Genomic DNA, 24,115 nt, shown 5'->3' with positions numbered 1-24,115 from the left:
TATACATCTTTGGGAATAACGATTCTCAGTGCACATCTTTCGAAAAAAAATGAATAATAAAAAAATCACGCTAAGGCTTACATTGTTCTTTTATTGTTTTTCACTCTCACCATTGTTGCACTCTATTTTATTCTCATCATTCTTGACTTGTGTGATGAAAGATTTACAAAATCATATAAATTTAAATTTAGAGAAGAATATGACTTTACAACCAATGCAACGATGAAAAGGTGATCTTTTACGTGTGGAAGTGGTTTATTAAATTTTTTTTATTTTTTTGCGAGTAAGAGAATTGCTATTATTTTGTAAATTCAACTTCTATAGGATTGCAAAAAAAAAAAATTTTAAAAAAAATAAATAAAATAATGATGAAAAACTTTTCACATGATTTGTTTCAAGATTGGGATGAAAACTTACTATCATTGTTGATCACGAACCCAAAAAAAAAAAAAAGTTTTCATTAACTTCCTACAATCTTTTCATCATTTCATTGTTGGTTGGCTCTAAAGAACTGCTGAAAATATGTTAGTGGATTGTTTGATATGCCGGAGTTACAATTGTAATGTGTGTAAATGTGTTTTGTGTGGTGCGTGTTTAAATTATGAGGTAGGGACATATTTAGAACATTTGATGCGTGAAATGAGAAAAACATAATATAACTAATAAATGTGTGAATTAAGAAATGATGTGCACAAAGTATAAATGGTGTGTGGAAATAGAATTACCCCAAAATATCACATTCAAATCATAATCATATCATTTTTTTCTCTCACAAAAATAAAAAACTAAAAAGTCTATCAGAAACAAAAAATTTTAGCCATAGGCTAAAATAGTCAAAAAACTAAAAAAACCAACTCACATCCCAAACGAACCCAAAATAGGAGTATTTTGCCAAAAAAAACTAAAAATAAAAGTACATTAAATGTAATTATATAATGATCCCGACAGTTGCTCAAGTAGTTACGGAAAGAATATTTAGGAGTTAAGGTGAGTGAGATTTCAAGTTCGACCCTATCAAAAGACGTTAGTCTATGTTATAATTTAATTACTAAAATAGTGACTATTATTTTGTATAATATATATAAATATTAAGGTCAACATTTTTTTTTTTTTTGGAACCAAAAAAAATGATACTTTGAGGTGTCATTATTACGGCATCCATGGGTCCAGATCCCGAGGTAATCGGTTACTAACCTGATTTAACCTAATCTATAGGAAGGAATCCACTACCGAGGCACCAACAGAGCTCAATCACACACCACAAACAAGTTTAGAATACAATCGAAATACTGAGTAAGATCTCCCCTAAAAAATCACCGGAATGGCCCATCATTTTGTTCTCTCCAAAAATGCTTATGAAAAAATACGTATTCTCCACTAGGTCATAACCCCCAATGGTGTTAAGGTCAACAGTTTAAGTTCCACAATAATACCGACAAGAAAAAAGATTGCCGACGGTTCAAGTTCCACGAGTATACCCACGATAACATTGCACGTTATAATTGAGTTTTGAATTTATTGTAAATTCAATTATGGTCTTCTGTGGTGGAGTCTTTTTAAAACTAAAAAGCTAATAATAAAAAAATAGAAGTTAAAAGGGTTCCTTTTCTAACTTCCAAATAATCAATTTATTTAAGTTATTTTTATCTAATAAATTATAAGTAGAAGTCATACTAAATTGTCTTATATAAATTCTCAAATTAAAATAAGTTATAATCACTCCTAAAAACTATAACAAATAGTCCCTATATAAGGTTCAAGTCCCTATAAATTATGAGACTTAAAACGTAAATTTATAATATAATCTCCTAAAATTCTAGTTAGCAAGATATTATACAAATACCAACCTTAATGAAATTGTGGTTGTTTGGTGTCTCGCTTATTTAAGTGGTGGTTTGGAGTTTTTTTGTTAAAAAATATTTTTGCCTTGTGTTTGTCTGGAATTTGGTAAGGAATTTAGAAAGAAAAAGAAAAAAAAAAAAAGTAAAATGTAAGTAAAATATATTTATATTTCATCTAATTTTATATATTTTTCTCTTTTTAAAAAAAAATACATTTTTAAATTTTCTAAACAAACACAACCTCAACTTTTAATTTTTCCATGAATGTTAAACTTACATTTAATAATTTTTTTACAAGTACAATTGCTTTATTATTTGATTTAACTTTTTTTCCTAGTTCGACATGCCGGTCACGCGACACCAAGATGGGATATATTCGATGGACGTGGTACTAATACTAATAGAATGGTCATAAGTACAACTGTTTTATTATTTAATTTATTTTTTCCGTCTTAAAATATTTATTTTTTTTATATTTTTTATTATTTTAAAATATTAATTTATTTTTAAAAATTAAGCATAAAAATAATACAAATTTGTTATTTTATCCTTCTTTTTAAATTAATTAACAACAGATAAAGTAATCAAATATAAAAATAATATAAATTTTCTATTTTATCATTCTTTTTAAATTAATTAATAATATAAAAAATATAATTATGATATTAATATTTCTTAAAATATATACTATTAAAATGTAATGTTAAAAAATTAATTTTTTTAAAATGTAATAATTATACTATAAAAAAAAAAAGTTAAATTTATCCCAATTTTTTTTTTTTTCCCTAGCTCGACACGCCCATCACGCGACTCCGAGATGGGGTCCGAGGTGGGGATATGTTCGATGGACGTGCTACTAATAGGATGGTCCAATGTATACCTCGCAGTTGGGGTTTTTGTTGGTGCTACATTAATGGCAAATTAATAGGATGGTCCAACATTATCATAGTTCGGGGTTTGGGATTTAGTTAGCGTTTGATTTTGTTCTTGAGTCATGATTCAAATAAAATAAAAAAATAAAAATAAAATTCAAAATCAATAACCAAGTTCTCAAAAAAAATTCAATTTTTTTTAAATTCAATTTTTTTTGTAAAAAAAAAACACGCAAAAAAAATATTCTATTTTGTTCTTTAAAATTATTTTTTATTTGTTATTTTTTTTTAAAAAAAGAAATTTTTCCTAAGTGGCTCTGATACTAACAAATTAAAATTTTTATTAATCAACAAAGATAATAAACCTCATCAAGATAACCCAATTATTACTTTAACTGCTATTTTAGAAAGATTTAAAAAAGATAAACATAAAGAAATAATTTGACAAGATTTACAAAAAGAAATTAACCAAATCAAACTAACTATTAAAGAATTAAAAAACAAAGATAATCCTTAGAAGAAGAAATTACAATATTAAAAATTAATAAGAATCTTAATGATTTTTAAAATAATAATGACACGTCCTCTGATGAATCTAGTAGTAGTCATAATCCAAACCGTGTCATCTTTGATAACAGATCTAATAAATCTAATAGTGAAGATGATGAGAAAGAAAGTAACCGATTAAATATAATTAACAAAATTAATATCCAAAAATGGCATTCAAAAGTCAAACTAATTGTTAATGATTATGAAATAGAAATCATCGCCTTAATTGATACGGGCGTATACCTTAATTATATTCAAGAAAGTTTGATCCTTACTAAATATTATCATAAAACTAATGAACAACTAAGTTCTGCTAATGGAAGTTAAATGCATATTAAATACAAATTACCCAAAGTTCATATTTGTCAAAGCAATATTTGTTTAAAAACATTATTTGTTCTGGTTAGAAACATGACAAATAAAGTCATTTTAGAAACTCAATTTATCTTTTTACTATACCCACTCACCACTAATAATCATGGCACGACAACTCAACCTTTTGGTCAAATAGTAACTTTCAAGTTCCTAACTTCTCTTGAAATTAAAGAGTTAAATAAATTAAAAGACTATTCCACATCTCAATCACTTAATAGATTAACTAAACAATTAAAATTCCTCAAAGAAGAAATAAAATATAGAATAATTGAATCTCAATTAACTAACCCAATTCTTATTTCAAAAATTAAAAAATTTGAAAGTCAATTAGAACAAACAGTCTGTTCTACTCTTCCTAGTGCTTTCTAGCATAGGAAAAAAACATGTAGTCTTACTCCCTTATATTAAAAATTTTAATGAACGACAAATTCCTATTAAATCTAGACCAATTCAAATGAATATTGAATTAATAGAACTGTGTAAAAAAGAAATCAATGATTTGTTTAAAAATAAAATCATTAGTAAAAGTAAATCAGCATGGTCATGTCTAACTTTTTATGTTAACAAAAATGCTGAACTTGAATGTGGTGTTCCACGTTTAATCATAAATTATAAAACCACTAAATAAAGTTTTAGAATGGATGAGATATCCAATTCCTAATAAAAAAGATTTAATTAAAAGACTTAATCAAGCAGTCATCTTTAGTAAATTCGATCTTAAAAGTGAATTTTGGCAAATCCAAATCCATCCTAATGATTGCTACAAAACTACTTTCACTATACTTTTTGGCCATTACGAATGGATGTAATGCATTTTGATTTAAAAAATGCACCTAATGAATTTCAAAATATAATGAATAAAATATTCAATCCCCTTTGTCATTTTTTTATAGTCTACATAGATGATATTTTCATTTTTTCCAAATCAATTGAAGAACATTAAAAACATCTCCAATCATTCATCTAAACCATCCAATATAATGGCCTAGTTATTTCTGCCCCAAAAATTAAATTGCTCCAAACTAAAGTCAGATTTTTAGGTTATGAAGTTTACCAAAGTATTATTCTTTCTATAAGTCGATCTATTGAGTTTGTTTCTAAGTTTCCTGATAAAATCTTAGACAAACCCCAATTACAAAGATTTTTAGGATCCCTTAATTACATTACTGAATTTCATAAAGACCTTAGAAAAACTTGTCAACCTCTTTTTGATCATTTGAGAGATGATCCTCCTCCTTGGTTATTGTTCAACAAGTCAAAAAATATGTCAAGAATTTATCTTGTCTTGGTATTCCTATTAAAGATTCATTCAAAATTATTCAAACTGATGTCTCTGACATTGGTTATGATAGCATCCTCCTTCAGCAAGTCCATCCCAAGTCATCTGAACAAATTATTCGTTTTTACTCTGATATCTGAAACAAAGCACAAAAAAATTATAGTACATTTAAAAAAGAAATTTTATCTATCGCATTATGTATTAGTAAATTTCAAGATGATATTTTAAATCAATAATTTCTAGTACGTGTTGATTGTAAAAGTGCAAAATATGTTTTAGAAAAAGATGTTCAAAACATTACTAGTAAGCACATTTTTGCCCGTTGGCAATCTATTTTAAGTATATTTGATTTTGATATTAAATATATTCCTGGTAATCAAAACTCTATCTCTGATTTTCTTACCCGTGAATTTTTACAAGGTGGATAGAGAAAGTCATACGTATATTTATATTATGAATTTCATAGAAAAAATGCCCACTCCATATTGTTCTACCCACAGACTACAAATCACCCGTAATCGCAAAATTATTTACCATTATGCCTTTGAAATAGCCTACTTAAAGTCAATTGACCAAGATCCCTACCTCCAATTTCACCAAATTGTTAGTCGACGCAATTTAATTGCTTATTACACAAATCTTCTCAATTTCCATACAGATAGGCTAGATGTCATCAGTGGATGCTAACATATTTTCTTTTTCTTAATTTCTTAATTACAGATGTCAAGTCAGAAGTCTTCCTCTAAACCACATGTTATTATTCCAACTAGTCAACCCATTGTTGCACCCCCAATTATTCTAGTCAACAGAGACCAAATTCTTGGTACTATTTTTAAACCTAGTTACACCTCTGCTCTTACCACTGACCCGTTTGTTTCCCAGTCAATTATACTTATGCCTCTTAATTATCCAAACCGGTTAACATCAAGAACAGATTATCTTATTAAAACTCAATCACCCAAACATTTTTTTACAAAAAACCAGTCCCAAAAAAACAGTCGTAATGTCATTGACTTAGTCGAAACCTATTTCCCTCCTAATTGGCATTTCATTCCATCTCATCCAGACAAGTCAATTACCCTCTACAAAGATATCCTCTTCCATCATAAGTCCATAGTCATTAAACCCATTTATGACAGAGTCAATACCAGTAAAATCATTTATCATTCTTTGTATATACACAACGTTGTATCCCTTGATGAATGGGGCCTCCCTTTCTTGTTGCGAGAACTTCCTAACCATACGATACAATATAGTTATTTTGATTATATTGATGCATGGTTCAAAGTTCTCTTCCATCAAAATGAAACATACAGTCACTCTTGGTTTTTTCTCCTTTGATCATCAATTCAAGTCAGAATTTCCTTCTTAGTTTCTGAGATGATGGTTTCAACATGGTGCCAACCCAGAAATCATCCCTTCAAACCTCATGGATCTGTCACCCATTTCTCCACAGTCTACAAATTGAGTAAACACAAGAGTCAATTTCCAATATTGCTCATTTCATGTCCAAATATAAAGTTCCTTGGATATTCAAATGGCAATATCATATTGAAGATAACATAGTCATTAGACAACATTTTGTCAAATTGTGAGATGCATTTAAAGCCCATCGCATTATTAATCAAGTCCAAAAAGAATTTTCAGTCAATATTTATGCTCCTACTCCAGCAATAATCAAGTCTTCCCAGCAGAGCCCAACTGCTTTAGTCACTCAAGGAAGCCCATTGCCTTTCACAACAGTCAGACTTTGAAGCCCAACAGCCAGCTCTAGACCTCCCAAATCAAAGTCATTCAATTCAAAGCCCAAAACAAAGACCAAGTCAAAAACAAGCAATGAAGAACTCATCCAGATTGCAAAATTAATATTGGCCCAAGCCAAGTCACAAGATAAAGACAATACTTCAGATGGATCAGCCTCTTCTGAAGTCTCTACTAGTCATGATCTATATGGCTCCCAATACCAAGACGCTTAGGGCCCATATTCTTAACTCAGTCATCAACATTGGATACCAAATATATTCAAAAGCTTCAATCAATATTCTCTTTTTAAGAAAAACTACTTCTGAATATATTCGGATTCCCAATCAGTCATTATGAAGGTCATGCCTCTACAACTTTTCAAATGTGTGGATTACTAAGTCTCAAAGTGAAATCAAGAAAGCAATTAAAATGAACTGGACCTTGATAAAGACCAAATTTTATCATACCTAGCATACTGGTGTTGTAACGCCCAGTAAAAAATGCCACAAATCACCCCCCAACAACATATACACAATGACATAAACAAAGAAATAATATTTCATTAATCAGAGTTAATTTACAAAAATGGACACATGCGATACACATTCACAAGCTCTACCCTGAATCTATAGCATGTGATACCAATTTAATAATCAACAAAATAAATGCCCTACAGGCATACATTTTTCCAAGACTATACTTGGTTACAACAAAATAGAGAGTCTTAAGCTCCATACATATAAAGCCCGAGGCTTGTACAAATATTAAATACAAAATGACAAACACAGAGCCTTTAGCTGCCCGGTCCTCCCAAGCTAAGTCCTTGGAGGAGGCATGTCACCAGCACCTGAAAATGGTTTTCCAAGTAAGGTGAGCCAAAACCCAGTAGAAACAATCCAACACAATATATGAATATTAACAAAGATATACGTAAGATGCACATGCTCGATTCCCAAATGCCAATTCTTTTACAACCTTTTTCAAAACCATGTTATGTCAAACTTACATCTCAAACCATTAGTTATACCCACTTCATTTAGTCAACCAAACCGAGGATACACCCAGTAAGCCTCCAACCAAACATAATTATCATACGAAATATATTCACTTGCCATTTTATGGAAATTTCATTCGTGGGAATCGGAAACCATGTATACGCGTGGTTTTCTGGGCCTTCGCCCTGGACACATAGGCTAACTTAATTTAGCGGACTCCATCCCATTTCTTTTCCCAAACATAGAGTACATTCCCTTTCTTCTCTCAAATATCATTCATATATAATGTATACAAATCATAATCATATTCAATGATAATGACTAAGAGATTTGTTTCAATTCGCCTAATCCTCATACAATTTCTATAATAATATGGCTATCCTCCACCGATAGCCCAAAACAGATATTTCTAAATAAATATACAATCTTTACAACAGATAAATTATCCAAATTTCTATAGGTGCGAGGTAATACATATCTAACTCTACCATTTATACAAACATCCATCCAATTTCATATTTCCAACACCAATTCCATTATTTATACAAAATAGTTATTCGAGACATTTTAGGGCAAAACCCTATTTTTCCCAATTTCATCTCAAACACCAAAATCAACCATTTTGATACAACACAAGCCCATATTTACTCCCATAACCATTTCCAATACATTCATTCGAAAACCCCTATTTTGATTTTAAACCAAAATCCTAGGTTTGTTCAAAATCACCTCAAATCCCAATATTTTCACACATCAACAAATAACTAAGCTAAAACTCATAGAATAGTGTAAAAAGTCCATTCCTCAAAGTTAGAAGTTGAGCAAACAAGATTGAAACTTCAAAGATGCTCAAACACAACTCTATTCGAATAAAAATGTAGCCCTTGAGATGCTCTACCTTTTTAATAAAGGAAGTAAGGTGGAGAAACCACTAGATCTAGGTAAAAATATAGAGAGAGTAAGAGTTTTAGAGAGAGAAATTCAAGATCTAGGATTTTGGTGAGTTTTAGAGAGAGAAAGATATGAAAAAGTGATGTAAAAAGTGGCTATTACAAACTGATATATGCACAGGCCACTTGAGCGCAAGAGTTGACGCTCGAGCGTCAGACACAATAAGTTGTTCCGCTAAAGTGCAAGAAGTGACGCTCAAGTGCAGAATGCATACTCTTGGTAGTTTTACAAACAACAGACCAATCGCTCGAACGCAAGAATGGACACTCAAGCTGAACTTGCTCGAGCGCAGAAAAGACCGCTCGAGTGTAGATTACACTCTTCCAGTAGTTTTACAGACCTGCAAAAGTACTGAGAGTTTACAAAGTCCGCTCAAGCGCAAGAAGTGCCGCTCGAGCGGAGGTGCAAAATTTTAGGCAACAAGAGTTTGGAAACTAAGCAACCAACCTATTACAAACACAACCACAACAAACCCATGGCCAAACTCAAGTAAAAATAAGGGGAAAATGACAATGAAAGCATTCAGAAACCATAAAACTCGAGTCCGGAATATCAAATGGGTCGGGTCAAAATCGAAATCGCTATAACCTCCCCCCTTTAAAGAATTTCGTCCCTGAAATTTTGAATCAAGTTTTACAGCTATGATTAAACCAAACACAATAACGATAGTTAATCAATTCCAATACCATGACCCATTCTCCAGTCATCCATTTTCATCGACTTGATACACAAGTTCTAATATTGAAAGTAAAATCTATATTTCTCAAAACATATACAATGTTTATAATAAACTCACATTTCCATATCATAAACAACACATACAATGTTTTTTTTTTTGTTTTTTTTTATTTTTTTTGTTTTTTTTTATAGCTCCAAAACGTATACAATGTTTTCATACTTCGTTAACATAACAAATTTCAATACAAGATCAAGCATCCACAAATAAATCTAAATATTTGTCACGGACTTCCAACTCACGTTTCCACATCACTTCCTCAACTCTGTGATGTTTCCATAATACTTTAACCAAGGAAATGGTCTTGCCTCACAAGACTTGATCCCGAGTATCCAAGACTCTCACCGGTCTCTCCTCATACGAGACATCCTTATCTATCTCTAAGTGGGTCCAATCCAACACATGCAATGGATCCGGCTCATACTTCCAAAGCATGCTAATCGGGAACACATCATGAACCCTGGAAAGTTGTAGCGGTAAGGCTAAACGATATTCTGCCTCTCCTATCTGCTCAAAGATATCAAAAGCCCCAATGAATCGAGGAGACAACTTCTCACTCTTTCCAAACCTCATCAAACCCCTCGTAGGTGATATTTTCAAGAACACATGGTCTCCCACCTCAAAAGACAAAGGTCTCCTTCTACGGTTAGCATAACTTTTCTGGTGACTCTGTGCTGTAACTAACCCCTTACGAATAAGTGTAACTTTCTTCGTCGTTTCCCGGACTAGTTTTGGACCCAACATAGCTGCATCACCCACCTCAGCCCAATACACAGGAGATCTACATAGTCGACCATACTAGGTCTCAAACGGTGCTATACCAATACTCGTCTGGAAGCTATTGTTATAGGCAAATTCTATTAAAGGCAAGTGCCTCTCCCAAGAACCCTTAAAGTCAAGGATAGAACCCCGAAGCATATTCTCTAGAATCTGAATAGTGCGCTTTGACTGCTCGTCAGCCTGAGAATGATATGCGGTGCTAAAAGTCAACCTAGTGCCCAAGGCACTCTGCAAGCTCTACCACAATCGAGCTGTAAAGCACGAATCTCTATTCGAAAAGATCGTCACTAGGACCCCGTGCAACCTCACTATGTCCCTAATGTAAATGTCGGCAAAATAATCTACCGAGTCACTTACCTCGCATAAGTATAAAGTGTGCCGACTTAGTCAACCGGCCAACTACCACCCAAATGGCATCACTACCTCGTTGAGTCCTCAGAAAGCCCACAACAAAATCCATCGTGACATGCTCCCACTTCCACTCGGGTATAGGCAAGGGTTGTAACAAACTCGTTGGCCTTTGATGCTTGGCCTTTACTTGTTGACAAGTAAGGCACACGGCTACATCCTTTTTCATATCTCTTCACCAAAACTAGCGACTAAGATTGTGATACATTTTTGTGCCTCCCGGATGTGCCGCAAGACGTAAATGGTGAAACTCTCAGAGTACTTCCTATCGGCAAGACTCCAGCTCGAACAAACAGTCACGGTATCTCACACTCAGGTCGGGATACACATTCAAGCCCCTCTCTACCTTCCCACTGGAAATCTTCTCCCGGAGGGATTCTATATCAAGGTCACCCTTCTGTGCTTCTATCACTTGATTCACAAGTGTAGGTTATACAACTACTGAAAATAAGAATGCAGACTCAACGGACTCACCAACATGCAAGTCAAACTCCCCAATAGCACCCAACATCTCCTATTCCCAGATGGCTTTACAAGCCACACTACTAATGGATTTCCTACTCAAGGCATCGGCCACAACATTGGCCTTTCCTAGATGATAATGTAGCTCGAAATCATAATCCTCTATAAACTTCATCCACCTCCTCTGCCTCAAATTCAAGTCGTTCTAGGTAAAAAGATATTTCAGACTCTTATAATCAGAAAACACTTCAAACTTCTCACCATACAGGTAATGCCTCTAAATCTTTAAGGCAAAAATCACCGTTGCTAACTCTAAGTCATGAGTAGGGTAGTTTTTCTTATGAGTTTTCAACTGTCGCGAGCCATAGGCTACTACCTTTCCTTCTTGCATCAAGACACAACCCAAACTTTTCCATGAGGCATCACAATACACTGAATAGCCCAAACCCCTCTCCGAGATAATCAATACTGGAGCAGTGGTAAGTCTAACTTTAAGCTCCTGGAACGACTTCTCATAAGTCTCATCTCATGCAAACTTAACTCTCTTTCTCGTCAGTCTAGTTAACGGTAAGGCTAATCTAGAGAAATCCTTCACGAACCGATAGTAATACCTGGCCAACCCCAAGAAACTATGGATCTCAAAACATTCTTAGGTTGCGCCCAATCTTGTACTGCCTCTATCTTGGATGAATTTACAGTCACCCCTTCCCCAGATACCACATGGCCTAAGAACTTAACCTCTTTCAGCTAGAATTTGCATTTCCCAAACTTGGCATATAGTTTGTGGGCTCTAAGTAACTCAAATACTATCCACAAGTGTTCCTCGTGCTCCTCACCAAAGGGTGAGTAAATCAAGATATCGTCTACAAAGACGACCACAAAAATGGTCTACGAACTCACGGAAGATCCGGTTCATCAAATCTATAAACACGACTAGTGCATTGGTTAGCCCAAAGGGCATCACTAGGAACTCATAATGGCTATACCGCATACAGAATGCCATCTTCGGGATGTCCTCCTCCCTTACTCTCAACTGGTGATAACCCGATCGTAGGTTTATCTTAGAAAAGCAACAAGACCTTTTCAACTGATCAAACAAATCATCTATACGAGGCATTGGGCACTTGTTCTTAACAGTTACCCGATCCAACTTCCGGTAATCTATACAAAGTCGCAGCGCACCATCTTTCTTTTTGGCAAAAAGAGTTGGTGCTCCCCAAGGTGAAGTACTAAGGCAAATAAAACCCTTATCTAATAATTCCTGGAGCTAAATCTTCAACTCACTCAACTCAGCAGGTGCAAATCTATACGGTGCCGAAGAAATCGATGTCGTGCCAGGCACTAAATCGATAGAGAACTTGATCTTTCAATGAGGTGGTAAACTAGTAAGATCATCCGAAAAAACATCCGGGTATTCACAAACTACCCTTGGCAACTCAACTTAGACTTCATCACACTCCGTACTCAAGAAGTTGGCAAGAAGGCAACTAAGTTTACTCTGCCAACGCAGATCATATACTGGTGATAAAACTCTATCAACCTGGTCTCCCAAGAAATAAAAACAATCACCGCTCAAGGTACATACAGTAACCCTCTAACGGTAGCAATCTATAATAGCCCAATAGGATGACAACTAATCCACACCCAATATAACGTCAAAGCTAGACATATCAATCAATATAAATGCAAATGGGAGTCAGCGACCGGCAACCTCTATGTCACAACCCCGATACCCCTGTTTCAAAACAATCACACCACCAATAAGTGACTATACGCAAAGAGAAGATGCTAACTGAGCCAACTCTAACCCCAAAATCGATGCAAATACAGACAAGATAAATAAATGTGATGCACCCTATCAATCAACACATTAGCAACTGAATTATAAAACAAGAAGGTACCACTCACTACCGAAAGTGCTGCTACTAAATCTGGCGCGATAACAACATACACACGCCCTGTAGGTCTCTACTCAACTTGCTCACCGCTCGGAGCATAAGCCTGATGCACTAACTGAGCCGAAGAGGCTCCTTGATTGGCCCTTAAGGCTTGTGCTGATTGTGCCGGCTAGTGGCTCAGTGTTTTTCTCGAACCAGACACACCGGATGTGCCACCAAACTGACGGCAAAATCTTTTCAAGTGCCCCGCCTGCCCACACTGATAACAAGTGAGCAACTGCCCTCTTCCTTGACTCTAGCTCTGAGAACGAGCCGAAGAAGATACAGAATGCTACCTTCCTTCTCTCTGGGGGCAAGCCGAAGACTTGTGGCCCAACTGAACACATTTGAAACAAGTAATGTCTTCTTAACCACGCCTTCCAGAACCTAAACTTGGCACTGGAAAAGTGGACCTCGACTGAGCTCCCTGGGACAGCTATGGGTTAGAACCCCTCTGCCTCATACTGTCCCCCTAAACATCCTGACTCCTCCTAGAGCCCCTCATCCTCTCCTCTTCCATTTACATCACGATCTCCAGATGAGCTGCCGACTCTACGAGTCACCCGTAATCTCTAATCATCCAACCGGCTACCTTGAAAAGAAGCCCGGTCCTTAACCTCTTCTCAAACTCCAAGCAACGACACTCCTCTGTCGCCACTACCTCTGGTGCAAACATAGAGAGGCTAGTAAAGGCTGCCTCAAACTCGGCCACTGGTGTGTTCAACTGCTTGAGTTGAGCAAACTAATCCTTCAACTTCTCCCTAACAGTGGGAGGCAAAAACTTGTCTTGAAAGGCATTGACAAATGCCTCCCAAGTCACCCTAATGCGCCCACGTGCATACTTCTACCACTGACCGGCATCTCCTTTCAGCTTAAAGAATGCCAAGATTACTCGTAACTGCTTATCCTTGATGCCAAGCATCTCGAACATTTTTACTATCTGCTCCAGCCACTCATCTACCTTCAGTGGCTCCTTGGGATCCTCCACAAACTCATCCAGATTCAACCGGAAAAACTCTCGTTTCAGAAACGATGGTCCTGCCTCAGTTACTTAGGCCTGGACTTGATTCTCAACCCTGAGAATGTTCATGGATTCCCGCAATGCTCTGGCCTTTTCGTGGGCTAAGGCACCCATGGCTTGTTGACTAACTCGTTCAGCCACATTGGCCTGACCAACCCCTTCTTCTTGTGCCAGAATGTCATCTGGTATAGGCACCTCATGCCTTTTAGGCCTACCACACCTACCACCAATACGTCCACATCCTGACATCTTAATGAAGGTAACAGAAAGGATTAGCACATTTACAAATGTACCGAAGCTAACTCACTCGTGCCCTAATGTAGTGGACAATTATAATTCACTCCACATAAGCACATAGTCACGTAAACACATATGAATTTCATTTCCAGATAATGATCGTCCCGTGGCGTTGTCAGAGTTCCAATTAGAAACTGCAGTGATCAAGTGCTCTTCTAATAGGACTTCCCTAAACCCGTAGACTTAATCAACATCCTAGAAATTAAATTCCATACACATATAATCACATAAGCATGGTATCATATATGTAACAACCCGAATCTGTAATTAAGTGTTAATCCATAATTAAGGATGTTAATTAAGTGATTAAAATAAATTATGTGTTTATTATGTATTTTGTATGTTATTTGGATTTCTATCTGTTACTCGTAGTGATATTTGTCAGGAATTGTGTTTTGATTTGAAAATTAAAAGCCTTATCGATATCCGAAACTGAAATTGATTACATTAATATGTTATTTGGAATTTTTAGAACCATATGGAAATTGTTATTAAAAATTGATTCAGTCTAAATAATTAAGTTGCGTTTGGCAAGCCTAATGTTCTAATTAATGTATTATGGCATCATAACTATATATATGAGCTCTTAGGCTCATTCTTGAGCTCAAGCATGTTTCATTTGAGTGGAAAATTCTGAAATCATATTTTAGAGAGAGAGAGAGAGAGTGAGTGCAATTCTAGAGAGAGATAAGAAGAGATTGAAGGAGAATTGAAGATCTTGGCTAGAATCCATCAAGATTAAGTTAGAACAAGAGTAATTTGAGGCTCTAGGTAAGCTTTTGACTATTAATTCAAGAAGATTATGTGTTGTAGAGATGAATTCATGGAATTGTTATGATCATTTGCATATATTTCACATAAGTTTGTCAAGAGGATGAAGAATTTGCTTATAAATCTTACATGCATAGAACTATGAGTGTTACATCATCATTTTGATCATAAGCTTTATTATTATGATGAATTGAGACCATGAAATTAACATGCATGCATATTTCACCAAGTTTTGTAAGTCAATTCCATGTTTTCGAAGTCTTGAAAAAGAATTTGGAAGAGAAGTCCACATGCATACATGAATATATAGAGTTTTACCATTTTGAGTTGAGCTTGAGCATTTAAAGTGTTATTATGAATTGATTGGTACATGCATGTTTGAATTATCATGTTTTGAATCTTGATTTCATGTTTTAAAAACGAATTTCTTTCATATATGGAGCTTATGAACTCAATTTGCTAACTTCATGAGTTTTAGAGGAAAGAGTTTGAAAGGTTTTACATGTATGCTTTATTTCTTAAGTTTCAAGATGAATCTTGAGCTATTGGCAAGCTCTTGGGCTGTGATTTCATGAAATAATCCTTAATTCATCATATTTTGCAAGTTTACAAATGTTATCTCAAGTTTTGGGGCCCAAGAGTTGAGTTTTGGAGAGTTGAATTCAAGTTTTGAACTTGGAAGTGCAATCTAGAAATCCCAGATTTTCCTTCCCCGCTCGAGCGACCGCTCTATGTCCTTGCACTTCCGCTCGAGCGACCAGAAGTTCGCTCGAGCGTGAAATGCAACCTCCCAGAAGTTTCATGTCTTTGCAAATCGCTCAAGTGAAGGAAGTTGAGCTCGAGCAACCACTCACGTTCTGCGTGTCCGCTCGAGCGAGAAAAGCTACGCTCGAGCGAGGACCCTGTTTTTAGAGAATAGACCAAGTATTTCAACTCATGTTTTGGCATCCTCATCGAATCTTAGACATTCCTAAGCCTTAATTAGGCCATAGTATTGAGGATATGAATTAGAGACACACTAAGTACGGAATATACTAAGTTAAGAGATTGCAATTGTGTGTTTTGACCTATGCATTAAGCAAGAACAAGAAACCTATATAAAGAGAACTAAGCCGTAATGGCCAAGTACATGTATAATGATAAGATATGTTTGTGTTATGTACTTTTGTATTTGTAGGTCAAGACTTGAAGATTGACCAACCGTTTCTAGAAGCCCACTGTGAGTAACATTATTCATACGAATTATGTTCCAAATGTGATTTGATAACTTATGATTTCTGAAATGATGATTATTTACGTGAACGAACGTCTTATGTCTGAAATCTATTATGGCATCCATAGATAGTCCCAAGTCATGGGGGACGGCATGTTAATACGGATCCATGACATATATGTGATTACGAGATCTCGTTAGCCACTTCATTGTGGTGATATGTGTTTAATCGGTATCCGGAACCGATTACTCTAGTCGGAAGACAATATGTGATGTGTTCTATGGGATGTACCAGTATTATGTTCAGATATGAGAATGATTATGTTATGTTATGTTCTATAATCATGATATGTTCGGAATTTGTTCACTAACCCCTTTACCTTAATGTTATTCACTAGGTTTTAGCTCACTGTGTGTATATATATGTATAGGTGAGCGTTCTGGAGATCAAGCCTGAAAATTTTTGTCTGGATTTGTGTTCTGTTGTTAGCCAACCATTATGCCTCACGTGGAGGTTCCTGAAATGTCACGTGTTTTAAGTTCTGGCTATTTCTGTACATGGGACTTGTTTGTTTTGTTGGCTGTATTTAAGATACTTTAATGTGTGTGGGTATAATGTAAGAATGACTTTTGGGTATGTATATAAAGTTTTAATATTATGTTCCATATAAGTCAGCACAGCTCATTGGATAATTATATTTATGTTTTTGCTTCCGCTAGCCCCTTAATTTTGTTTAATCTGTTCAGAGGCCTTCGGTAATCCCAGGATTACTGGTCGGTTATGATGCTAAACCTATAGGGGCGAGTTTGGATCGTGACAATATAAGCACACATCGTTCATACTAAAGTGTTTATTAAGTGAGACAAACCCATTGTGGTACTAACCACTTCCCACATATCCAAAGTATTCAAACCCGGTATGCTCTAATACCAAGTTGTAACGCTCTGTAAAAAATGCCACAAATCGGGCCCCAACAACATATACACAATGACATAAACAAAGTGGTAATCTTTCACTAATCAGAGTTAATTTACAAAAAGGGACACATGCGATATACATTCAAAAGCTCTACTTTGAATCTATAGCATGTGATACCAACTTAATGATTAACAAAATAAATATCCTACAAGCTTACATCATTCCAAGACTATACTTGGTTACAACAAAATAAAGAGTCTTAAGCTTCAAACATACAAAGCCCCAAGCTTGTACAAATATTAAATACAAAATGACAAAACATAGCCTTCAGCTCCCTGGTCCTCCCAAGCTAAGTCTTTGGAGGAGGCATGTCACCAGCGCCTGAAAATGGTTTCCCAAGTAGGGTGAGCCAAAAACCAGTAGAAACACTCCAATACAATAGATGAATATTAACAAAGATATACATAAGATGCACATGCTCGGTTCCCAAATGACAATTCTTTCGCAACCTTTTTCAAAACCATGTTATGTCAAACTTGCATCTCAAACCATTAGTTATACCCACTTCATTTAGTCAACCAAACCAAGGATACACCCCGTAGGCCTCTAACCAAACATAATTATCATACGAAATACATTCACTTGCCATTTTACAAAAATTTCATTCACGGAATCGGCACCTATTTAGACGCGTGGTTTTCAAGACTTTTACCCTAGACACACAGGCCAACTTAATTTAGTGGAGTCCATCCATTTTCTTTTCCCAAACATGGTTTACATCCCCTTTCTTCTCCCAAATATCATATATATACAATGTATACAAATCATAATCATATTCAATGATAACGGCTAAGAGTTTTGTTTCAATTCGCTTAATCCTCATACAATTTCTACAACAATCATGACTATCCTCCATCGAATAGCCTAAAACAAATATTTCTAAATAGATATGTAATCTTTACAAAAGATAGATCATCCAAATTTCCATAGGTGCGAGGTAATACAAACCTAACTCTACCATTTTTACAAACATCCATCCAATTTTATATTTCCAACACCAATTCCATTATTTATACAAAATAGTTATTCGAGACGTTTTAGGGCAAAACCCCATTTTTCCCAATTTCATCCCAAACACCGAAATCAACCATTTTGACACAACATAAGCCCATATTTACTCCCATAACCATTTCCAATACATTCATTCAAAAACTCATTTTTTGATTTTAAACCAAAATCCTAGGTTTGTTCAAAATCACCTCAAATCCCAATTTTTCTCACACATCAACAAATAACTAAGCTAAAACTCATAAAAGAGTGTAGAAAGTCCCTACATCAAAGTTAAAAATCGAGTAAACAAGATGGAAACTTCAAAGAGGCTCAAGCACAACTCTATTCGGATAGAAATGTAGCCCTTGAGATGCTCTACCTTTTTAATAAAGGAAGTAGGGTGGAGAAACCACTAGATCTAGGTGAAAATGTAGAGAGAGTGAGAGTTTTAGAGAGAGAAACTCAAGATCTAGGGTTTTGGTGAGTTTTAGAGAGAGAAATATATGAAAAAGTGATGTAAAAAATGACTGTTATGAACTAATATATGCACAGGCCGATCGAGCGCAAGAGTTGATGCTCAAACGTCAGACACAATAAGTTGTTCTGCTCGAGCGCAAGAAGTGACGCTCTAGGGTAGAATTCATATTCCCAGTAGTTTTGCAGACAACAGACCAATCGTTCGAGCGCAAGAATAGACGCTTGAGCTGAACCCACTCGAGCACAGAAAGGACCGCTCGAGCGTAGACTACACTCTCCCTGTAGTTTTGTAGACTTACAAAAGTACTGAGAGTTTACAAAACTCGCTCGAGCGCAACAAGTGCCGCTTGAGCGGAGGAGCAAAATTCTAGGCAACAAGAGTTTAGAAACTAAGTAACCAACATGTTCCAAACGCAACCACAACAAACCCATAGCCAAACTCAAGTAAGAATAAGGGGAAAACGATAATGACAACATTCAGAAACTATAAAATTCGAGTCTGAAATATCAAATGGGTCGGGTTAAAGCCGAAATCGTTATAGGTGTGGTATTTTCTGAATCTAGCATCCCTAAGACATAATAATATTGATGAATTTATTCCTTTTATAGATGTTGGTTTGACTGCAACTTGTACTAATCTTATATGAATAAAATTGTGATCGGATGATCTATGTTTTTTAATAGATTCTTTGGTTAATATTTGACATGTTTCATGTACTTTTGTTAAGGCATAAACCTTTTCGATAGTTTTTACTTATAAATCAATATTGGAAGAGGATTTAAGAAAACTTGTTTTTATAAATTTCTTTGATTGGTACTTTTGGTATGTTCCATCCAAAATCTATTTTTAAATCTTGAAATTCATGTTCTGCTTCATTTACTATTGTATTAGGTATATGAGCTAATGTTGTAGATCTAGATTGAAGAATTACTTCTGAATAATCGACTCATGATTCTAAGATTTATACACTGATCCTAAAATAGCTGAATTCTTCAAGACTTAATCATGTTTTCACGTACCTTGTGTTCACTCATACCCAACTGGAAACTCTATCCTTAAACCACCTACACTTGAGGACTTATACAGAATATAGGACTAAGTTTGGATGGCTAGTGACAAGACAGAAAACGTTAGACAAGAAACATAAGAAGTAGAGATCCGGATAAATGTATAGAAGTTAAAAAAGAGACAGTTTAATAAAAAATAACTCATCAATAAGTGGCTCTGATACCATTCGTATAAATAGTTTTTGAAGAATATCATGTATAAATATCCTAGAATACCATGTATAATTTTTTTTTCAAAAAATATTATTTTTATTTTTATTTTTGAAAAAAATATTTTTTAACTTTTAATTTTAAAAAAAAAATATTTTGTCATTTTTTTAAAATATTGACCGAATAATTTGTTATGATTTAAATATATATGGGCGATTCAAAAAAAATTTAAATTTATAAAATTAAAAAAAAAAATTAACTATCTAAAAAAATAAAAAAATATATTTAAAATATTTTTTAAAAATATTTAAACTATTTAAATAAAAAATAATTTTTTTAAATATTTACAATATTTAAAGCATATATTCAAAATTTGTTTAAAATAACTTTTGTCTAAATTTTTTAAAATAATTTAAAAAAATAAAAAAAATTATTTTGTTCAAAAAAAAATTAAATAATTAAATATTTTTTAACAAAAAATAAAAATTCAAACAATTCAAAAAAATAAATTAAATAAATAAAATTTGTTCAAAACTCATAATTAAACAAGTTTTCAAAATATACAATTAAAAAACTAGTTTCAAAACTCTTTTCAAAACTCATAACAAAAAAAAAAAATTTGTTTGTTAATTAAAATTCTTAAGATTTTTAAATTGTAGAAGAATAAGTAAAAAAAATTGACATAAATAGACCAAACTATCCCTATAGATATTAACAAAAACAAAAGGAAAAAACTTTTCATTAGTTGGAAAAACCAAATGGAGGGTGTTGTTAGATCTCTGTGGGCTCACTAAAGAGCCCATATCGATGATTCGAACCGTTCAAGCAATCCCAAAAAAAAATAAAAAAACAAAAAAACCAAAAAAAGAAAAGAAAAAACGTGGATATCTTTATACTGTGTCTCTATTTCTCTCTCTCTATTGTTTTTTTTTTCTCTCTCTCTCTTTGATGACCTTGCCACGTGTAATATTTTACATTTAGTTTATCAAGGTGATTTGGATTTTAATTAGTTATTATTCTGATTTAATTATGGAATTGATGAACATTGTTGAGTTTGATTCGTATATGATTTTATAGAAGAGTTATTTTGGAATTAGAAATCGAAAGCCTAAATGGCTTAAGAAGGCAAACTTGATGAGTTAAATTAGTTTAATTTTGAGTATTGGACCATATGTGAGTTTAATTAAATATTCGATTCAGTTTAGTGAAATTAAGATTTGGTTAATCGGGTCTAAGTTGGAGTTAATTAAATTATGAGGATTAGGAACTGTAGTTATTCTAAATTAAATTTACTTATGAGGTACCCAATTTGAATATGAATTTATCGACGGAAATTTGAGTCTGATCAGAAATTGAAGGCCTAAATGATTTGGAAAACCAAAATTGATAATGGTAATAAGTTTAATTTGATGTTTTGAGCCTTTTGGGAGTTTGATTAAATATCTGATTCCAATTGATAAATTTAAATATAATTAATGGGCCTTAATTGAAGTTAAATTAGACTAATTAAATTATATGAAATTTATGATTAGTTATAATTAATTTAATTATGAGCTAAATAAGATTAAATGATGTTTAATTAAATTAAGATGTAATCAATATGCTAAGTTATTCTTAATCAAATCATAATACAAGTGAAGTATTGGAATCCTCTGGAACCTTAGAGGCAACAAGTACATATGTGTATTTATGTGTGCTGGAGAAGAACTAAAAGAAGGAAAGAAAATCTGAAGGAAAGAAAAAGGGGAGGACTGAGAGAGAGAGCTGCTCGACAACGAAAAAGGGGGTAGAAGAAATTGGATATTTATGTGCGCTGGAGAAGAACTAAAAGAAGGAAAGAAAATCTGAAGGAAAGAAAGAGGGGAGGACTGAGCTGCTCGATAACGAAAAAGGGGGTAGAAGAAATTGAAGAACTCAAGTAGAATAACAAAGGAAGGAAATAAAACTCAAGAATTTCAGTCAATTAAAGCTTAAGGTATGGAATTTATGTTCAATTTGTGTAGAATCTTCAGATAATACTTGAAATCAAGAAAGTTATGGAATCAATTTTATGGAATTTGTAAGGAAATGGGTTTGAAGGAGAAAATGAAGCTAGGTTCATGGTTTATGGAAACAAACTTAGAAATTAATTATTTTTGGTTTGATTTTGTAGAATCATCTTATAATATTTGAGATTGAGAGGGGTTTGAGATTATTCAAGGAATTAGAAAGAAAAGAGGTTCAATTGTAAATAATTTGGATGAATTGAGGAATTGAACTTGAAATTGAGAAAGTTATGAAATTAATCTTATGAATTTTGTAAGAAATTGGATTTTGAGTAAGAAATTGTGACTTAGATATTATAAATAATTTAGCTAAAAGCTGAAATTAAGAACAAATTGGGTTCAATTTCATGTAATTGGAAAGAAATAATGAAAGGATGAAGTAATTTGGAGATTAATGTTATAAATTGATAGAAGTTGGGTTTTATTAAGTTATGTGGAAGAATATGGGTTATGATTCTTTAAATTTGTTAAGTTTGGGTTCAATTTTGATAACTATTATTGTTTGAACATTTGATTCCATTTCTTGATGAAACAAAAACTAAATTTTTGGAAAAATTATGAGTCTATAAAGAATGAGCTTAATTTTTATATTAAAGGAGTTTTAATGTAAATGGTTTAAAGATGATCAAGTTTTCTTAATTATTTAAGAGTTTGTATATAAGTTTTGGAATTATATTTTGAAAACTTAATTCATATATCAAATCTTATAAGTTTGAAGTTGGGTTTGATATGAAGGAAATGAATTAAATTTAAATTTGGACAAATTAAGAAGGTTTTTGAATCATGTGTTCATATTTTCATTCCATCTCCTCCCAAACATTTCTAAGCACAAATTATGACTCAATAAAGATTAAAAAGTTAACAATCAACATAAATTAGTTGGTTAAAGAATAAATCATTGATTTAGTACTAATTGATTAAGAAGCCAAGTAAGAAATCAGTCTATCTAGAAAAGAAGGATTTGGTAATGAAAGAATATGTGAAATGAGTATCCGATTCATTTGAAGAAATAAAGATCAAGCGTAGTAGAACTTCGGATCACTTAAATAGCAAAAAGACAAGAAAAGTCAAGTTTGATTAAGGAAGTGATATTGTGTTTCAATGTGTATCTGTTATATGTTTGTGTAGGTCACGCGCTACGGTCCGTCTGATCTATCTCTGGAGCTATTTATGAGTAACAATCTTGTAAAGATATTCTATGACTTAGAAAATGCTCTGTTTCCGAAATGCTATTTTATAACTGATTGAATGATTGTCCTATTTTATGAACTGTATTCGTGACATCCTTAGCATCTGTTACTGCTACTGTTATAGAGATCTCTGTCAATTCCGATTCTTGGAACTTCTGTTTGCTGTATTGATGGCCGTTATATGTGACTATTCGGTCTTTATGACCGTCTGTTCGGTCTTCATGATCGTCTGTACTGTTCTGCTATTGGATGTACCACGTATGACTGCTATTTTTTCTGTATGAAATATGGATATGCTAAGCAATTGATTCTGATTTTCTGTTTATTGCTATAATTGACCGATTTGGATTACAGTAATGACATTATTCATAACCTCTTTACATTGTTATTCATTTGGCTCTCGCTCATGTTTTTATATATGTATGTAGGTGATCAAGTATGTGACCAGGCTTAGAGGTGTTGGCCTGGAATCTGTTTTTGTCTGCCAACCTATGTGTCTCCCATAGATGTTCCAAATATGTCAAGTGCCAAGGCTATGTGATTAAAGTTTAAGTTTTTGTTTATTCTGTATATAAGGCTAAGTCCCTTTTTGTCTTATCAGTATATATATGATGATGTAGGAATGATGTGATAATATATGTATATAAAAAAAATAATAAAAAGAAAAGTTTAAATATTATCTATCTCATGTAAGTCTACATAGCTCAATGGACGATATATGTTTGTATTTTGCTTCCGCTAGCCCCTAATCTTATGTACCTGTTTAAGAGGCTTTCGGCAATCTTAGGATTACTGGTCGATCATGATGCTAAACTTATAAGGGCAGGTTTGGGTCGTGACACACACTCACTCTCTCTTTCTCTCTCTCTCTCTCATCGATGATCACCATATCTACTAAAATTCGCCGTTACTGCAACCATTGTGTCAACCGCTACAATTGTCGTTCTCTATATCGTTTTTAGATCTCTTTATCTCTATCTCTCTTT

General features: G+C 33.7%; 1 long non-coding RNA gene across 1 annotated transcript; it reads left to right on the top strand.

Moving 5' to 3' along the window:
• Window positions 1-21,536: 21,536 nt before the first annotated feature.
• LOC114259881 (uncharacterized) lies at window positions 21,537-23,805 on the top strand. Its single transcript, XR_003628434.2, has 2 exons — window positions 21,537-21,869; window positions 23,558-23,805. It is a non-coding gene; the product is annotated as an uncharacterized LOC114259881 (long non-coding RNA).
• The last annotated feature ends 310 nt before the right edge of the window (window positions 23,806-24,115 follow it).

The sequence above is a fragment of the Camellia sinensis genome, chromosome 2 (assembly GCF_055761805.1).
Source record: "Camellia sinensis isolate YWXY chromosome 2, ASM5576180v1, whole genome shotgun sequence".
NCBI lineage: Eukaryota > Viridiplantae > Streptophyta > Magnoliopsida > Ericales > Theaceae > Camellia > Camellia sinensis.
The sequence above is the reverse complement of the archived record's forward strand: the minus strand, read 5'-3'. Positions and strand labels throughout refer to the sequence as shown.